The following is an 11,310-nucleotide window of genomic DNA, read 5'->3' as shown; positions in this document are numbered from 1 at the left end:
GAGGAGGAAGAAGAAACCTGAAGTGAGGAGGAAGAAGAAACCTGAAGTGAGGAGGAAGAAGAAACCTGAAGTGAGGAGGAAGAAGAAACCTGAAGTGAGGAGGAAGAAGAAACTTGAGAGACCTGGAAATTCCACTTCTATCTCCCAAAAGCAATAGGCATCGATTCTGCATCTCCCCCTCACCCATCTGTCAGCTGGTGGAAGTTCTGGCAGATCAAAGCCCAAAATACCACAAAGTATGCACAGTTCCCTGTGGGAAATCTGCTGCAGCCCATCACTCCCACACCTTGGAGCCACCAAGCAAACAGCTCTTTATTTTGCCGTTCCAAAACCACACCAAGTGTACACCTGCGGTATTCCCGTGGGGAGAAAAGCTGCTAATAAGCCTATTTCTTGGAGCAAATGTGCCAAGGCAAACACAGATAAAGTGAAGAACGTGGCAGTGAGGAAAGCTGGTGGTTTCCATGAGCCCAGCTCTTGCTAAACCCTCCTGGAGAGCCCAAGTGCCCGGGTCTGACCTTTGCGAGCGGCGCCGGGGAGGCGATAACTGGGTTGTGGTCAACAGGGAAGTCAACATGTTGTGTGGGTCAAAGGCCTCTTGGAGCCCTGGCTGTTGAGGTCAAACACTGCCTGGCAGGTGAAACTGTTCTCCAAAGCCTCTTGCCTGAAGCACTGAGCTCTCCAGGATGCACAGGCTGAGCAGAGTGACGGAATACTCTGAGTTGGAAGGGACCCACAAGGGTCATCGAGTCCAGCTCTTGAGTGAATGGCCTGGAAGGTGAAGGACAGGAAGGGTGAATGACCACAGGCTGGAGAACCTGGGCCAGCAGCCCTTTGGAAAGGGGCCACCTGATGAATATGCTCACAAGTGATGCCAGAGGGGTGTTGTGGGCTGGATCTACATCACAGCACTGCTGCGGGAGATGGAAACTGGAACTATAAAAAGACCTGGTTCTCTCTCGTTATGTGCTGCTGGGAAGTTGGATTTACTCCATAAACATGAAATTTTGATATAGTTTGCTATAAATGAGGTCAGGACCTGGGGGGGTTTCTTTGGTCTTGTCAGAAGAGCCAGAATTAGTTTTTTCTCCTCTAGCAAAAGAAGGGTTGTACACTCAGTGAACAATCCCTGACCTCCTTCCTGGGGAAATAATATTAAATTTAAGATGTAAATGTTATTTGATCCATAAGCAGAATGTCCACCAGCAAATGTTTCCCATCAATGATTTACCACCCTAAGGAGTTTTCCTGCAGTGTATTTACCTGTGTTTTTTAAGTCAGCAGTAACTAAGAACGAGGAAGACTTTGTAGTGCTGTAAATCCTTTGCTTACCTTGGCTTCTCCACCCTCTCTTAGCAAACTGCAGCTCCAAACCCCTTAGCTAAGCTCAGAAAGAAAGTGTTCATGCCCAGAATCACCCCTCTTGGGTTTTATTCTTTTGTGGCCTTTGCCTTCTGGACAACTTTGCCTTCTGGACTGGGAGGAAATTTGACCCTGGGTTGTGAAGATCCTGCACTCAAGGAGAAATTCACCTTGTGGAGGAGTTTAGTCTCAGCAACAAGCTGGATCCAGCTGTGATCCAGGGAAGTTGAGCAGCTCCTTCCCCTCTGAGTTTATACTCAACCTCCCTGGGGGGAGTGGGGGGCACTTCTGCAGCCCAGCTCACCTGCCCAGGAAGGAAAGCTCAGCCACAACTGGGGACTGGGACATTTGTCTTGGGAACATTCTGTCTGTTCAGCACAGAATAAACTTTCCTCCAGAGCAGCTCAGACCTGGCTATTCCAGGCAGAAATACAGAGTAATTCAAACCTAATCTAGCAGAGCTGGTTTGGGACCCTTGAGAACTTAGGACAAAATTCAGCCACAGTGAAGGGACTGGTTCCAGCCAGGGCTGTGCTGCTCCCAGCTTGGCAGAGGACTGCAGAGAGCTGGGACACGAAAAGCTCAACACAGTTCCCAGAATGACTGAGCTGGGCTCCTGAAATGAAATAACAGCTTTGTCCCTCTGACCTCACCCCAGGAATGCACCTGGAAATGGGGAACTTGCTATAAAAGTAGCTGCTTTTCCTTGTTATACTGATAAAGCTGTTGATGTTTGTGGTTTGGGGAGTATTTAGGAACCCTGGTGGAAAATTGGAGCTGAGGTTGTTTGGACTGTTGGCACAGGTTTGTGTTTTCTTTTCTCCACCACTGGTTTTTAGGTGAGTGGAGCCAGGTGACAGCATCACATCAGGTTGTTGCTTCAAACCTTGCAGGGATTCAGGCCTCCAGTTCTGGAAGCACGTGGACACCCTCAGATGAAAGGCTTAGTGCTGCTGGTTCTGTAAGTCAGCAGTTCCCTGCCAGCACATCCTTTGTGTGACAGGATGGGAACTCTCAGAACTCATAAAAAGGCTATTTCTGAGCCCTGCTAGGTCACAGGCATCTTATTTATGTACCAGGCAGACACAGACCAATTTTTCTGGGATAAAATCCCTGTCTTGACTTCAGTTATCGTCTGTTACAGTCCCACAGGAAATGACATTTGGGGTGTACTCTGCCCTTAACTCACTCTTTCGGGGTGAATTTTTGGGATAACAAAACACCACGTGGGTAAAAAGAAGGTCTTCCCTGAGAAAAGATGACAGATTTGCTTTACTGGGGGCAGTGGAGATGGTTGAAATGATCAAATTAAATCCAAGGGCAGTTGCTGAATTACTGCAATGTAGGAACTGGCAGCTTGAGACTGGAATAATCTGAGAGGATCCCCCTGCACTGGCCTTTCTGGGCTGTCTCAGTATTCTGTGGTTTGAAGTAAGAACCTGACTCTCCTGCTCATGCTCCTTCCTTGTGATCAGGGGAGTTTACAAAAGCTTTTGCTGTCTCCAGGTTTCTTTCTGCAAGGTTTTAATGTGATTTCTGTGATCTGTTCCTTTTGTGCCTCTTGTCCCAGCCTGCCCCTGCTTTGCCTCTTGCCCTGTCCAGCTCTGGATAGTCTTGTCCTTACACCCCTTGTCTTACAAACTGAAATTCTCACTAGCTAGCCTTTTCCTTCTTTAAAAATGGAGAAGGCTACCGGGAACTAGTGCTGCAGGCATCTTTAAAAATAGCAGTATGTGTGTTTTTCTTCCTCTTTCTGTCACATAAGTAGTGCTTCTGCCTGGCTGGTTCCTCCCCCAGCCCTCCCTGCAGGCAGGGAGCAGAACCCAGCTCAAAATCAGCTGCTGTGAGGGAGCTGAACTTTAACTCTGCCCCTTCCCAGAGTCTCTGGCACCGCTTTTGCCCCCAGGAAAAATAAGATTCTTCAGGTTATCAGGCTTTCTGCCTTGGGGGAATTCCCTGTGCTTTGTCTTGTGGGTCTTATCTACTCACTTACTCAACATATTCTGGTCTTTGTTTGTGCAGAACTTCTGATACTGCTGAGCTGTTCCACACAGTCCATTTGCCCACACACCTTTGGTTTCCTCCCTCTGCCCACCTTTCTCCCCATCCCTGTTGCTCCCATGACTCTGCTGAGTGTATTTTATACCCTGTTTAAAATTCAGACATCAGAACTGCTGCTGTTTAAGTGCACACTCTGATTTGAGCCTCCTCAGACTATCAGGGAAATAATTGGGATTTTAACTTAATACCTGGATAGGTGTCACTGCTCCATCAGAAAGCCTGGTCTGGGATAGTGGCTCAGTCTTACAGGGTTCCAGGTCTGGCCAGAGTAGGAATTTCTGCCTAAGAAGCAAGATTTGTACAGAGCAATGTGGTTTTTCCTGTAGTTTCTCAGTTGCACAGCCCCAAAAGTTGTCTGTTTTCCAGTTTTACGAGAGTGGTGGCTGGAGAAATATGGAGAATATGTGGGGCTGGAACAGAGGGACAGAGCAACTGTGAATGGCTGAAGAAATCATGGCATGGAAAAATAAATAATGCCACCACTTCCTATATTTTTATTGTCAAGACAGTCTCGTAGTTTAGGGCATTTCTTGCCTGCTGGCAGTCGGTGACTGATAAAATCACCCACCTTGAGACTGGGTTGTTGATCTATCAGTGGATGTACAAAAGGACCAGTTACAGAGTCTCTGCTGGGGTAAAATTTGGGGGAAAGAGGCTCAGCAGCAGTTGAGTTGTGTGAGAAGCTGAAGGCCATGCTAAAGGCCAGGCTATTTTTACCAAAATCACAATTTTTCATGGTGCTTGAAAGGATCAGTTCAGCTGAACAGACCTCAGGTACTGTGACAGCACATGGGTTTGTCAACTTGCAGGGGAGAGATTTCATAGCTGTCAAACCCACCTCCTTTGGCAGAGAAATCTGGTACCATTTTTACTGATTTTTGTCTTTTCTGCTTATTTTACACCTAACTACCTGTCTCTTGTCCTGAAGAATATTTATTACACTCGCTTTGGGAACAGAGAAAAACTTCTGCTTTATGGTGTGAGTGTTGAACTCTGGTTTGGGGCTTCAGGGGGTTGTCTTCTTGCAGGGAGTTAAACACATAAGCTGCAGAATTGGAGGCTGAATTTGCTTATTGCCCGTTTTTACAGCACTTACACATCTTCCTGATTTTGGGAATGGCTTCGGTGTCCTACCCTCTTCTTCTGGGAAGTTCATTGTATAAAATTGTTCATTGTATATATTGGAAGTTCATTGTATAAAAGCCTGTTTTCAGGTAACCTGAACATAAAGGAGGATAAATACTGATAAATATTAAAATTTATCTGTTCCAAAGTGTGTTTATTTAGTGAAACACATCACAGGCAGTGCCATTGTGGGGGAGGGCACAGGTGGTACACAGGGGTTGGGATGGCCAGGGCTGAGAGGGCAGGACAGCCCACCCAAATTGGGCACAGCTGGGATGCTCTGGATGGGAATTGGGCACAGCTGGGACCCCTTGGGTGGGAATTGGGCACAGGGCTGGTGTTCAGGCCCTTGCACTTGTCCTGGCCAGCTCTGCTGTGCTCTGGTCCAAGCAGACAAGGAATCCCTGTCCGTGCTGAGCTGTTGTGGTGGTGAGTCCTTGGGCAGCATGTTTTGGGGTTTGGAGGGTGACCATCACCTCAGGGAGGGCTTGCTGAGACACCAGCCCTGTCTGTGCTTCCTGAGAACCTGTCCATGAACACATGGAAAAACAGAGCTGGTGCTGGGAGATTTTCCTTGGAAGAGCTCTGGCTTTTCCAGCCTCCCCTGTGGCTCCCTGAAACACAGGTAGCCTCAGGCTCAGCTGCTGGAGGTGGGGTGTGTTCTTTGCTGTTCTTAAACCTTCAGCAATTGGGCTTCTGAACTCTCTTTCACAGAGATCTTTTTATTTTTTCGAGGTCGTTCTTGCTTTTCAAGAAAAAGAACAATTATTATTCTTCTTGTTCGTTTTGGATTTTTGCTTGAAAACTTCGTGAAACACAGGGCAGAAGGAATTAGTCTTCCAGCCTCTTCAAAAAGAATCATTGCTGCTGCAATTAATTTTCCAATTAAAGGGGTATTAATTGCGAAACATAGTGGTGTTTTGGTGTGGGTTGTTAAATAAAAGGCATAGTTCCAGACTATTCAGGATTTTTGCTGATGGGTCTGCTAGAAAAAAAAATCATGTTTGTCCTTAAATGCATCGCTCTGACTGGACATTCTCCTTGAAATTCCTGGCAAAGCATTACAAGGGTTTTTAGCAGCACCAAACCAGCTAAAGTTGATTCCAGCAGAGCTTTGTTTCCTAAATAGCTTGCTTAGAAATGTGAGCATTTAAATGGTGCCAAATGAGCTTCGAAGATACCATCTCCCAGGTTACAGAAGGTGACTCTGCCGGTGTGGGGGATTAGGGTTAGCCCGGAGAATCTGCCGGGTGGAAAACAACTTTGCATCTGGAATTCCCGTGTTTGCCTCGCATTTCATTGTCTGCCTCCAATTTTCGCACCTCCGAATTATAAAAACTCTTTTTTTCAGCTGGAAAATAAACCTCCCGATGTGGAGCTGAAGGAGAGGCTCAGCTGAGGTCCGAGCAGGTCCTAACTGTGATTAGGAATGCAAAGTGCCCCGTGCTTTGTGGTGCTGCTGCCTGGAATCCGATGGATGGAGCGATTGTGGGCTCTGCAAGTGCTGCCAGAAAATATCTGCTCCCCCCAGGGGGGTCTTTGGTGCTGGTGGGTCTGGACTAGTTTTTTCAGTCCTTGCAAAATAATGTTTTGGGAAAAGTTCACGAACTGATTTAGTTAAGGCCAGTTAAGTAACAAGGCATGACTGAGGAGGAGGAGGGTGTTTTTCCCCTGTGAAGGTCTCTGGTATCAGAAGGAATTCTGCAGCCAGCTGGGAGTGCTCAGAGGATGGGGCTGGGTCAGATGGTTGGGGTCTCTGCAAATGGGGATTTTGTAATTCTAGAGAAATTTCTGGGCTATCTGGCACCATAATCACATTCTTCAGTGCAGTTTTGTGTCTCTCCCTGTGGTTTGCCTGAGTGTTGATGTGACCTTCCTGAGAATCTGCATCACAGGTTCTCAGCAAGGCCCCTGAGAACTGGTTGCCCCAAGGAGGTGCCATCCCAGAGTTCTGTGTGGTGGCACACCAGCAGTAATCTCTTGAGTTACAGGAATAGATGGGCTGTGAGTTGGGTGTGCCTTCCTACCATCGTTTCTATTTTCAGCAGGTGCAGTGAGAACAGCAGTTCCCTGCAAATGTTTGCGTCACGATATGAATTTCTGTGCTTTGTTTCCTCTGTTTCTCTTTCCTGGGCCAGCAGTGTCCTGGTGTCTGCCAAAGAGATTCCTTGCAGGAGAGGTGGTGCATTAGAGAAGGTAATGAGGAGAGTTTTCACTGTATAATTTGGCTGCAGTTTCTGTTTCAAAATGTGAATCCTCCCTGTGAGTTGGTGACACTTGAAGGCACTCTCACAACTCTTCACTGTAGCCCTCCAGTCTTCACTCAAGTCTTGACATCTCAGGCTCTCTCAAAGAATTCTTCAGCTATTAAATCATATTCTGTGGTTGAAAATGTAATACAGGGAATTCCTACTTAGTTATTTGGAGAGGGAATGAGTGTCCTGCATGAGGTCTGCAAAACTGATGTACAGGAAAGGGGGACTATGCTCTGCACAGTCATCATTGAAAAGTCTACATACACTACACTTCAGTGTTTAACACATCTCTTCTGATAATGCCAAAATCAGTTTGGTATTTGAGCATAAGGGAAAATCCAGCCCTGGCACACATCAGGACTTCTCTCTCTCACACAGTTATGGTGGAAGGCAGGTATTGTTATGTGTTACCATCTTAAAGCTTGACTCACTCCAAGATAAATTGCTCAGTAACTCTGACCTGTTCAAAATCTGTGTGTTGGGAAGCAGGACCTAAAATCCCACTGCCTAATTCCAGTATTAAGTCTTGCCATGAATAAATTTTTGAGGGTCAGGAGACAAACCTCACGACAGAGCAACCAGTACAACTTGCCAGCCTGGACAGACTTTCACACACTGCATTGCCCAACAGTTTTTGCCATCCTTAAGTTCTCCCTTTCCCCTTTGCTGCAGAGCAGCCCTTTGCCTTGAGCCAGCTCTCCCTTTTCAATTTGCTTGCTCTTGCCCAGAATGCAGGAATTGTCAGTGACACAGAGGTGAAAGGGGAGAGAGCGTTCGGATTTTTAGGAGGTGGTGCTGGGGAGATGCTGAGAGCCAGTTCAAACCAGAGAAAACCGAGCAGAGAAGCTGTTGTGTTCAGCAGAAGGAGGGAAAGGAAAGCTGTGAAATTCTGTGTAATCAGTGGGGACATCAGACCTGTCCAGGCTGGCTGAGGCTGGAGCAAGAAGGCAGAGTTTTGTGTTGAAGAAGGATTTCTCAGTTTATGAGCTAGTGAGTTAACTCTTGGCATGCTTAGTGGGATTGTAGTAAAAAGAAACAGCCTGTTTGAAGGTCTATTATCTCACAGTTCAAAATCTGCTGCTCTCCATTGCATATCTTAATAACAAGTTACTGAGAGCAGTGTTTGTTCCTGCTGAGGCTGCAGGACTGACTCAGGGCACTTACAAGAAAGAACTCAGTGGAGGAAATAGCATTTTCTTTTTGTTTTAGCACCCAGCACAGAAGTATTTCTCGTGATTCATTTGTTCCTGCGTGTTTTCTCACCCCTCAAATGATGATAATAATAATGAGGGTGTGCATGGGGTAATAATAAACCTCCATGAGACTGGAGGCTCTGTGTGATACAGGCTGTGCAAGGCTGAGTGAAAAAGCCATACAGAGACCTGACCAGGAAAGCAAATTATCTTCCTTCCCAGCTAGAATATAAGGAGCTTGCCAGCTCAGTTTTTCAGAGCCTGGATTAGAGTGTATTCTGCCCAGATCTGGAATTTAACTGAATCCCCATAACATTTTTCATTTGGGAGCCACGAGGACACGAAGTTGCCATGGTGAACCTCCTGAACCTGCTCACAAATGGGAGACAAAGCAGATTAAAGGGAATAAATGATGCAGCACTAAGTGTGAGAATTGATGTGTGATGCTGCTACTTAAAAACTCGTTATGAGATTGGAGGGAAGATGCTTCTGTGTGTGTTTGAGTTGCTGAAGTTTGCAGCTGGATTTTAGCACCTTCTCCCTGTGGACATTGCAGTGCTCTCTGAGTTTATGGGGTTAAAAGAGGCCTGTGTTGAGTTCCACACTCTCTTGCATCAGATCCCAAGCCCTCATGCCTTGGATGTCAACAGAGGATGGTGACACTGGGCTGGGAGGTCCCTGCTCTGCTCTCATGCAATGACCTGCCCTGTCCTGTGCAGCAGTTCCCAGGTTTGCTGGTTCAAACCAACACAAATGCCAGGAGCAAATGCAGGATTCATTCTTTCCATGCCTGTGGCCTGTTTGTCTGTTTTTCTTTTGTAATATTGGGAATGCTCTGAGATGTAGAAACAGTGGCTCTGTCTTTAGGCTTTGCCCTGGTGGAAAATCATGTCGATATTCTGATTTCTTCACTTGTCTTTTCAGTTGCTTTGATTGGAGCTTTCTGCTCAGGCATTGATATGGTAAAACAGATTGCAAAGAACATCTTGTCTCTCAAAGGAATGCTGGTGTGATGGAGTCACAGACTGCAGAGCTGACAGGGTGCACACAGACTAATCTCAGCCTCTGAGGAGAGCTGTGACTAAGCAACACTGGCAACAGAAAGGAGCATTTGTTGGCAATTCTTGTTAGAAGCAAAACTGACTCTACAGGTATGAGAGCAAACTGTTTCAGAACCATTTGCAGGGTTCAAGGTGTTTGCTCCAGATCATCAGCTCCCTTTAGTTTTTATTTTATTTTTTTTTTATTGGTTTGGTTTGGGTTTTTTTTTCTGTTGCTGATCTTCTATGTTGCTTTCCCCCCCCCCCTAAAATGATGATACAGGTGGGAAATGTGGTGCTGCCATTCCTCCCCACTCCCTCCTGCACAGAGGGGACGTGGAGACAGACATTTGGTGGTTTCCAGACACTGCTATGACAGAAGAGCAGAATTCTTTTGCTCCTCTCTCAGGAGCATATGTTGGTGTCAAAATGGATGGATCACATCCATCTTTTAAGTTTTCCTCTCAGAACTTCTCTTTTTTTTTCTCCTCTGCTGCTGAGTTTTTCTCCAGCCTGTGTTGCTTTGTTTCTTCCCGTTTCTTTATTTGACTCTTCTTCCATCCCAGAGCAAAGTTCCCTCTGACAGTGGGGAGGCTGCAGGTGTCAGACAGAGATGTTCTGTGATATGGCAGAAGAATGTTCCTGGAAACATCAAGAAGCAGCCAGCTCAGGTTCCGGTGTTACAGCTGCCACTTGGCCTTGGAATCCTGGGAAACTCCTCTCCTGTGGCTCTTGGTTTTGTCTTTTAGCCTTGCATATTCCTGTATATTCTGTACAACCTATCCAGTCATTTTTTCTATAGGTTGTTTCAAGAAAATGTATTTTGTTTTTGAAGTAGAACAACCACAGCTATTATATTCTTTCCTGGTTCTGTGCAGTAACTGCCCTCTCACATCGAGTCTCTCTCCTCTTTCTTTCCTCTTGTCTCTGTTTGAACAGATATTTTGGCCAGTCTGGAGATGCTGGAAAGCAGCTCATGTTGCTCACCCGTGGAATTTCTCCTCACATCTTTCCCATCTTTTAAACAGGAAACAAAACAAATCAGTGCTGGCTCCTGGCAAGTGCCAAGGTGTTGGAATGAGTCAGCTTGGCACCTGTCCTGCTGTTGTTGGTGTGCTCCAGGATTGCATTAACCAGTGATAAGCAGCACATTTATCTGGAATTTGGACTCACCCATTGTTTACAGGCTCATTGTTTTCTGTCCCTCTTCCTTCTTCCTTGGCAATTCCTCTTCTTCACGTTCCTCTGTTGATACCCAGTGTAATTGATACCCTGTGCAATGCCCAGCCAGGCAGTAAGGTGAGGAGTTTTAAGGAAGGAAGGTCACAAAATGCAAAGCAGCTCCTAACAGAAGGGTGTGGACTTTTGGACAGGCCGCTTTAGGTTGGAAAACACTCCTCTCCTTCCCCTCCTGCAGCTCTTCCCTTGGTCTCTCCCTCCCTGGCAATCCCTCTGGCTGTTTGATGCAACTCCTCTTTCTGCCTTTGTTCCTTCCCTAAAGCTTGTCTAGGCTTGTATTGAAACGTGAAATTTAATACCTATCATTTATCATTTGCTTTAAAATTGGTAGAGCCTTGCTCTGAACAAGATGTGGGACCTCCTGGTTCCTGCTGAGATGACCCTGTTCAAGACCTGGTTTCTAAGAGAGCTTTGACTGTTCCTAACTAACCCATCCCAAGGGTTATTTTGCCTTGGAGATTGTCGCCTTTGGGAAGGGAGTGTTGAATCTTGGCTCTCAAAGTGTTCAAATCTTCTGCTTTGTGCCTTGATTTTCGAAAGGAATTTGTCAAAAGAAGTATTAGAAGTATTTTGGGCTGTAAAGGGGGGCACCTCTTTCCCCTGTGACCTGGCAGAGAGGTCAGGTCCTTCCCTGTTCCACTCAGTTTTTCTCAGTCTTTATAAGAAAATAAGGTGGAGAACAGTTTTCTGGAAAAAGTTTTATTATCAAATTGTTCCTATACAGCACTTTTACCCTTGGTAAGGGAATACAGATCTGTGTATGCACTGGCTTGGAATTCACTTCCACCAGAACAAAATCAGCAAACAACACCTTCAGTGCAAATTAATGCCTTAGATTGCATAGAATTTCTGTCTTTTGGGTTTTTTTTTTTTTGTCCTTTATGTGTGTTTTCCTCTCAGAGTGCTCTCCAACTTCGTCTTTGAACGAGGGGAGATTGTAGTAGTTACAAAAATAGGTAGTATTTCAATTTCTAGACAAGTCTTGGCTTTACAGTACAGTGGGAGGTAATTCATCAACCTCTAAAGTCCTTATTT

This window comes from Lepidothrix coronata, unplaced genomic scaffold, assembly GCF_001604755.1.
Source record: "Lepidothrix coronata isolate B3197 unplaced genomic scaffold, Lepidothrix_coronata-1.0 Scaffold27, whole genome shotgun sequence".
Taxonomy (NCBI): domain Eukaryota; kingdom Metazoa; phylum Chordata; class Aves; order Passeriformes; family Pipridae; genus Lepidothrix; species Lepidothrix coronata.
The sequence above is the reverse complement of the archived record's forward strand: the minus strand, read 5'-3'. Positions refer to the sequence as shown.